This window comes from Panthera onca, chromosome A3, assembly GCF_046562875.1.
Source record: "Panthera onca isolate mPanOnc1 chromosome A3, mPanOnc1 haplotype 2, whole genome shotgun sequence".
In the NCBI taxonomy this organism is placed as follows: domain Eukaryota; kingdom Metazoa; phylum Chordata; class Mammalia; order Carnivora; family Felidae; genus Panthera; species Panthera onca.
The window spans coordinates 9,374,358-9,381,768 of record NC_138341.1 but is presented as its reverse complement, the minus strand read 5'-3'; the positions used below and the strand labels follow the sequence as shown (position 1 = coordinate 9,381,768).

General features: G+C 49.3%; 1 long non-coding RNA gene across 2 annotated transcripts; it reads left to right on the top strand.

Moving 5' to 3' along the window:
- The first annotated feature begins 675 nt into the window (after positions 1 to 675).
- On the top strand, positions 676 to 4,652 carry LOC132689208 (uncharacterized). Of its 2 annotated transcripts, none has more exons than XR_009614913.3 (3): positions 676 to 886; positions 1,070 to 1,169; positions 3,069 to 4,652. It is a non-coding gene; the product is annotated as an uncharacterized LOC132689208 (long non-coding RNA). The 2 variants fall into 2 exon arrangements; XR_014137360.1 differs by having other exon boundaries at positions 676 to 1,169; positions 3,069 to 3,158; positions 3,329 to 4,652.
- Positions 4,653 to 7,411: the final 2,759 nt, after the last annotated feature.

Below are 7,411 nucleotides of genomic sequence, written 5' to 3'. Positions count from 1 at the left end.
CTCAAAGCCGTGTTGCCCTCTTGGCTGCTGCTGGGTGAGCTCATGAGGGGTAAACGTGAAGTAAAAACAAGCCATATGACACGGGGCTTTAAATGCAGTCATTTTGTTTGTGTGCGTGTGTGCGTGTGTGTGTGTGTGTGTGTGTATGCAGTCAGTTTTTATTAGATTTTTCTACTGGAATCCAAATGTAGGAGAATATTTCAGTGAGTATGTGTACAGGTGCACATTTTTGCATGGTTCCTTTAATCTCAGGCTCCAATCTGGCTCTGCAAGGCAGGGGGAATATTTAGGCAATCAGGTAAGGACTCTTCTCTCCCTCCTCCTCCACTAAAGGGTCTCCATGCAGGAGGTCTGGCCGTCTAGTTCTCTCTTGGGGCCCAAGTCATAATCCCCACACTACTCAGTTCAGAAACTTCTGGAGATGTCAATTCCTTCTCCTTTTAAGTTGGAAATATATTAGTTGCTCTTACTAATGCCTTCATTATGGCTTCTTCATCCCCGTGTTTTGTGTACCTTTGTTTATAAACAAAAGAGAGTGATTTTTTTTTTTTTATTCAGTGTACGTTTTTGGGTATTCCCATGAGCACTTACTCTCGTCCCCAGCCACTGGGGGACACACTGAGAAGTCAGAAATAAGTGAACAAACAACCTGTCCCGAAGTCACTGGTCATTTACTGTGCTGGTCCGGGCACTGTTGGGTGGGGAAGGCAGGAGACAGAGGACAGAAAGTGAAAACACAATTACAATGCGGTGTCATAAGGGTCATGGCAGAGCTAAGCTCAGTGGCTCCAGGAACACAGAGGAGAAAGCTATTATCCCTGCCTTCATAGACAGAGGGCAACCAGGAGAGGCTGGTGATGCCAGAATGAGATGGAATGTTGGCCATGTCAGCGGCCCCGGTGGACAGGGAGGGGGAGGAGGTAGACGGGCAGTGGTCTTCCTAAAATGCTCAAGGGGAAAATCGTTTCTGGAAAAGGCAGAGGAGCTGCCCATGGAAAGCTCCGAGCAAGGGCAGGCCAGGTGCCTTTGGGACACTACACTGAGTCACTGTATCTGGCCCCTGAAATAGGACGATGACGCATTAGACCTTGGGATCCCCACCATGGAGATGACCTGTGCGGGGTGCTGAGCCCTGATGGGTTTCAAACCACAAAGAGTGACGTGGTCAGGTTTGTACTCTCAAGTTTGCCTTCGGGGTCACCGAGTGAGAGCGGGCGGGGCTCAGCCAGGGGGAGAAAGAGAGAGAGAAGCAGGCTGGCCCGGCCTGTTGGAGACAACATGCGCCATGCTAATGAGAGGAAATAGAAAATGTAATTAACATGTCTGCCACCAGAAATGAGAGCTAAATCTATTACTCTCTTCCTCCCGTTTCTATTATACGTTATTGTGTTTCAATTATGATTTTGAAAGTAGTTCCTTGAGGAAATATGTCAAGGTTCTGCAGTGGCAAAGAAGGAAATGGGACCATGAAAGTTTAATTGATTGCAGTGACTGCATTTAGAAAAGGAAGAAGAAAATGAAAAAGAGAAGAAAGGCGGAAAATTTGACAGCATTGCTGACAGGTCACCTGCTGTGAGCGGGGGGGTGGGGTGAGCAAGAGAAACCCGAGGTGTCTGAATATTTATGGGGTCCCTTTATGGCGTGTGGGGAGGAGGGGCGAGCAAACACGATTCCTGCCGGCCAAGTGTGCCTTTCCATACTCCGGGGTCCTAGGAGTCTGCTCGGTTTCTCCCTGAAGACACTGTGAGGAAGGGTTTGAGGACAGTTTGAGAGGGAAGAGCAGTGTGGCTGTGAGAGCCGGGCTGGACACTGGGTCGGGGTGCAGGAGTGAGCAGAGAATGAGCGAGTTAGCCACGACCCTGCTCGCAAAAACCGTGCAGTCTAGCGGTGAGTGGCAGGGGCTGAGACTATGGGCAAGGAGGTGCGGACCGAGAGCATCTACTCGGGGCTGAAAGAGCAAGACTGCACTCATGGGAAGGTGGAGAGGCAGGCCAGTGAAATGAACAGGCTACCAGTCCCTGATTCGCATGCTAGCCAGTGACCCCTCTCGAGGGAGGGACATCCCGGTCGTCTTCAGAAAGGATGGATGGGTGCATTCCAGGTACATTCATTTATTCATGTACTCACTCGGCAGGTTAGTGGGAATTCATCCAAGAAAAAGCCCCAAGCCTTATCCTGGAGGGCTGCCTGGGCTCCTGGGGGGCAGACACATCAGGAAATAATTGCAAAGCGAGGAGGTCCAGCTAAGACAGCCATGCGTACAACGTAACACAGAGGTGTTCCCGGATCTCCTGCACAGAGCAGTGAATTCTGTCAGGGAAGAAACCAGGAGATTTCCAAGAGAAACAGCGCTTTGAAACAAGTCTTAAAAGAGGGTGGGAGTTTTCCTGGTGCACTGATGAGTGAAGCATGCAGAGAAGGGGTCCCAACAAAGCCACAGCCCAAGTCACACAAGTCAGGGAGACGGGAAGCAGAGTGGTGATTCCAGGGGGCCCAGGATTGGCGTGGTGGTGACAGGAGAGAATGATGGGAGAATCACACACTACAGAAACCAGGTCCAGAAGGATGCTGAGGACTGTGCCAGGGAGCTTGTATGTATGACCACGCTGGTGAGCTGGGGGGTGTTTGTAAGCACGAGGGTGATACGTGGGTTCCAGGAAGTCTACTCCAGAAACCCCATGGAGGGTGGCCAGGAGGGAACAGGTGAACAGAAGCAGTCCTGGGGACAGAAGCCAGGAGGGGACAGAAGTTCCCAGACACAGCCCGCCTGGGAACCCACAGTAGAGGGATAGAGACATAGTGGGATCTGAAGAAGGGCAGTGACAGCACAACCAGATGAAGGGACATCCTGGGGGCGGGGGAGGGGGGGGGGCGGCATCAGCCTACCGATGTTCAATGCAAATCAGTGGAGATTGGTCTGGAGACATTCTGCCTCAATCAACCCCTTGGGGTTAAAGCCCGGCAAACAATAGAATTTTTGAAGGTGAGGCCGGAAGCTGTTTTCCTAATTCCCTCCATCCTGTCTGTTTTCTTTTCCATGTACTGATCCTATCCGTTCCCCCAAACAGTCCGGCAGGACAAGCACATACTCCCCTTTGACAGATCGGGAAGGGAGGCCTCCCAGAAGTTCCACAGCTTGTTGGAAGGTGGTTCGTGAAGTAAGCTGTGGGCGTGGAAAGAGAATCATGACTTTCTCACTCCAGAACCAGGACAGAGTCCCCCTCCCCATCCCTCCTCCTGGCCCCCTTTCGCCCTCCCTCTCTCTCTCCCTCCCTCCCTCCCTCCTTTCCTTCTTCGCTGCCTCTGTCTCTCCATTCACCATTTTCAGGGCCCTTATTCTGAGTCAGAATGATGCTAGACTTTGAAGATAAGGCGTCCAGGAAGACACGGGGCTGGGCTCATGGAAACCACAGCCGAAGGCAAAAGAGACACCTGAAGAAGCCACTAGGGAAGGTGGCTGTGACGGCTGTGTTCTCGTGTCCTTCTGCAGAAGAAGGGGGTCTACCTGGGTCTGGGGAAGCAGGTGAGGCTTCGGGAAGGAGACGGCGTTTGCTCTGAGAGTGAAGGGGAAGTCTCTAGCTTCAGAAGCCCGAGCTCAGAGCCTCGCCACAAAAGTTACTTAGCCGAAGAATCTACCTTAACCCCGCGATGAGTCACACGGAACCGGGTGGCTGGTTCATTGGTTTCCTGGGGAGCTCCGACGTTTCTTACTCAGATGTCCGCCCTTCTGACCACTCAGCCCGTGCGGAGCCCGTGCAGGTCCCTGCCCCAGGCTACCGGGAGCAGGTGGTGTGCCCAGCAGTATGTCCTGGATGTGGGGGCCTCTCTGCCATCACCCTTCAGGAGGCTGGAGGTAATGCCTTTAATAAAAGCATCACAGAGGTTGATTCCAGTCCTCTGAGCGGCAGCGGGAGGGGTGGCTCGCCGTTCATGAGGGAAGCAGCCCAGCATTGTGAAGGGACACAGATGAATAAAGCCACTGTTTCCAAGAAATTCTAATCTTAGGGCAGTTCAAGGTAAAGACAGACACCAGCCAGGAACAGCCAAGAACAACACCGCCAGAATACGCGGAGCCGGAGGCCTCCTGCCAGACGCCGTTTTTCCTCTAGATAGTGTCGCCGAAAGAACCACTCAGAAAATCTCTCTGTCCCCTGGGCACCGCCGCCCCCCCAGCATATCAGTAATAAGAATAGCAAAAATAGTTAGCTGTGATATTGGATCGCCTACGAAGGTTCTAGACATTTGTTTATATGATTTCACTTTAATCCTGGCCCTCCCTGCGCCCTCTGCAAAATCTAAGCAGGTGTTATCACAGTAAAGGAAACAGAGAAGTCGAGAAATTGGTTGAAGTCACACAGTCAATGAGTAACAGAGTTCACTTGGGTCTAAGATGTGAACGTCAGTCTATCTGGTTTTCAGATTCTTAACTTTGTTTTGCCGAGGGAGGAAACTGCTTCTGCAGACTGAGGTTTTACTTCTTTCGGACTCTCTTACATCCCGTCCGATGTGTCTCAAGTATTCGGGGCTGTGAGGATCTTTTAAAAATGTTAAAAAGCCAAGCCTGACTTCCCTCCACAAATTATACTGTTGCACATGGAGAGTTTTACGTAAAATTTAAGGGTATTTATAGACTTTTTTTTTTACAGTTATCTGCAAACTTCAGGTTAAGACACCCTGATGACATTTTTTGTTTTATGAATTGATTTAGGATTATGGTTTTTCTTTTTTTTTTTAATTGTTTTTAAACGTTTATTTATTTTTGAGACAGAGACAGAGCATGAACGGGGGAGGGGCAGAGAGAGAGAGAGACACAGAATCGGAAGCAGGCTCCAGGCTCTGAGCCATCAGCCCAGAGCCCGACGCGGGGCTCGAACTCGCGGACCGCGAGATCGTGACCCGAGCTGAAGTCGGACGCTTAACCGACTGAGCCACCCAGGCGCCCCAGGATTATGGTTTTTCAAGCCTCAGATCGTCATCATTCACAGCAGACCTCCGTGAGCTGCCCCTGCCCCTCCCCCACCGTCCGTCCACTCCTCCCATTTGCTCTGTTTGCCTCTGCTCTAGGTGGGACAGGAGAGATTCAGAAGAGGGACAGAACCGGCTGTCCCTGATAGGACTTCGAGGTCACTGGAGCTCCAAGTCTCATTGACGGTTGGGGCATTTCACTTCTTACATCACCTGTGGCTTATCCAAGTGTCCAGAGGTCGGAGGGAGCCCTGTAACTCACACGGCCCCTTTGAACCACACTGAGGGCAGAGACAAAATGACAATGAACTTGTGACTTGTCGAAGTTGCCCAACACACCTTGGTCTTCATGGCCGCGGGCCTTCAGGCTTATTATCTCTCCCTCTGCTGGGTCATTTGCTCCTCTTCAAGGCAAGCTTGGCCTCATCTCCTTTTGGATGCCCTCCCTGGACGTTGCCCACTACGTCCAGACGATTAGTCCTGGAAATAAATGTTTGTCAAACGGCACAATGAATGAATGAAGGCAGCTGGGGGAAGTTCTTTGGAGGCAAAGTATGACAGATCTCGCAACTCCCTTAAACCATGTTGATGGATATTAGACCATTGGCGTTTTAGCCTCAATTGTGATATTAGTTGAGGGTTTTGTTTTCCTTTTTGTTTTTGAGCTGGAGTTGTGAGACAGTTCTGGGACTTTCCTTTTGGGTTCCTTGGAGTTTTTCATCAGATAATTACCAGGAAAGGTTTCCTTCCTTCCTTCCTTCCTTCCTTCCTTCCTTCCTTCCTTCCATCTTTCCTTCCTTCCTTCCTTCCTTCCATCTTTCCTTCCTTCCTTCCTTCCTTCCATCTTTCCTTCCTTCCTTCCTTCCTTCCTTCCTTCCATCTTTCCTTCCTTCCTTCCTTCCTTCCTTCCTTCCATCTTTCCTTCCTTCCATCTTTCCTTCCTTCCTTCCTTCCTTCCTTCCTTCCATCCTTCCTTCCTTTTCTTCTTTCCTTCTTTCCCTCTTTCCCTCTTTCTCTTTCTTTCTTTCTTTCTTTCCTTCTTTCTTTCTAGGGAGGGGGAGGGGCAGAGAGAGAGGAAGACAGAGAACCTCAAGCAGGCTTCACATTCAGCACAGAACCTGACATGGGGCTCGATCCTATGACCCTGGGATCATGCCCTGAGGTGGAATCAAGAGTCCCACACTCAAAGGACGGACCGCCCAGGCGCCCTGGAAAGGTGCCCTTTATATCAAATATGTCCTTGGAGACATTCTCAAACTCGAAAGTCTGTTGAAGACACGAATTTGCCCTGGAGATAACTATGTGTATCTGTGTTCAAAGAAGGATTTGGGGGTCATCTATCTTTGATACTTAAAAGTATCTTACGAATAGTTTCCCAAGCTTGAAGACTCTGGGCTGGACAAGATTCCGGGAGGAATAATCAGAACAACCTATCAGCGATGCTGTATCTGCAGGTTGCCAGAACTATGGCTGTCTTCAAATATTCAGGCAGGTGCACTGTAGCAAAATGGCGGACCTTACATTTCTGGCAACCCCCGACCTCTTTCCAGGGGACCCACAAGGTCAAACTTATTTTCATGATTAGCTGCCATTTGCCCTGATGGGGTAAAAGCCTGGGCGGTTAAACTGCGGGTTCTTCGGCATGAATCAAGGCAGTGGCACCAGATTAGAAGAGTGGCCACTACATTTCTCATCATCACACACTCGCAGTAGGACAAAACGAGCAAAAGCTACCAGCTTCGCCCACACATGTCCTTGGTGAAGCAAGGAAGATCCATAATCGGACTCCAATCTTTGAGTACACGTCTTAATTCCGTCATGATGAGGGGCATGTGCATCGCCTAGTTCAAGCAGCTCCTCTCCACGAATGCCTTTTTTACTTTGCAAGAAGAGTCGGTCCGCAATTTTTTTTTCAGATGTGGGTATTTCAAAAATATTTTCTCAGAAGCGAACTCAGCGAGCCTGTCACTTCGAAGAATACGAGTGGCATGACCTGTTGTGAATAATAAAATGCAAGCTTTTAAGCAGGAGCTAAAGTTTAGAAAACTGGCGTCGGCTACCATGAGCTCGACTTTTGTTTAAAATACATGAGGAAACCCAGCTTCACGTGGATATGTAGCTGTAAAGGGGTGTTTCGATAGCCTCTTTGGTTAATTGGATAATTGAGATAATTAATACTGTAGGAGATAATAATTAGTCTTCTTAGATACTACACTAAAACTTGACATGTGGTAGTTTCTTAAGGGATTGTTGTGATGTAGAATCTGAAGCCATGAAAGTGGTTTTTTTTTCATACTCTATTATGTTACTTTGTTTTTGTTTTAATTTTTTTTCACATTTATTTATTTTTGAGAGATAGAGAGAGGCAGAGCATGAGAAGGGGAGGGAGAGAGAGAGAGAGAGAGAGAGAGAGAGAGAGAATCCGAAGCAGGCTCCAGGCTCTGAG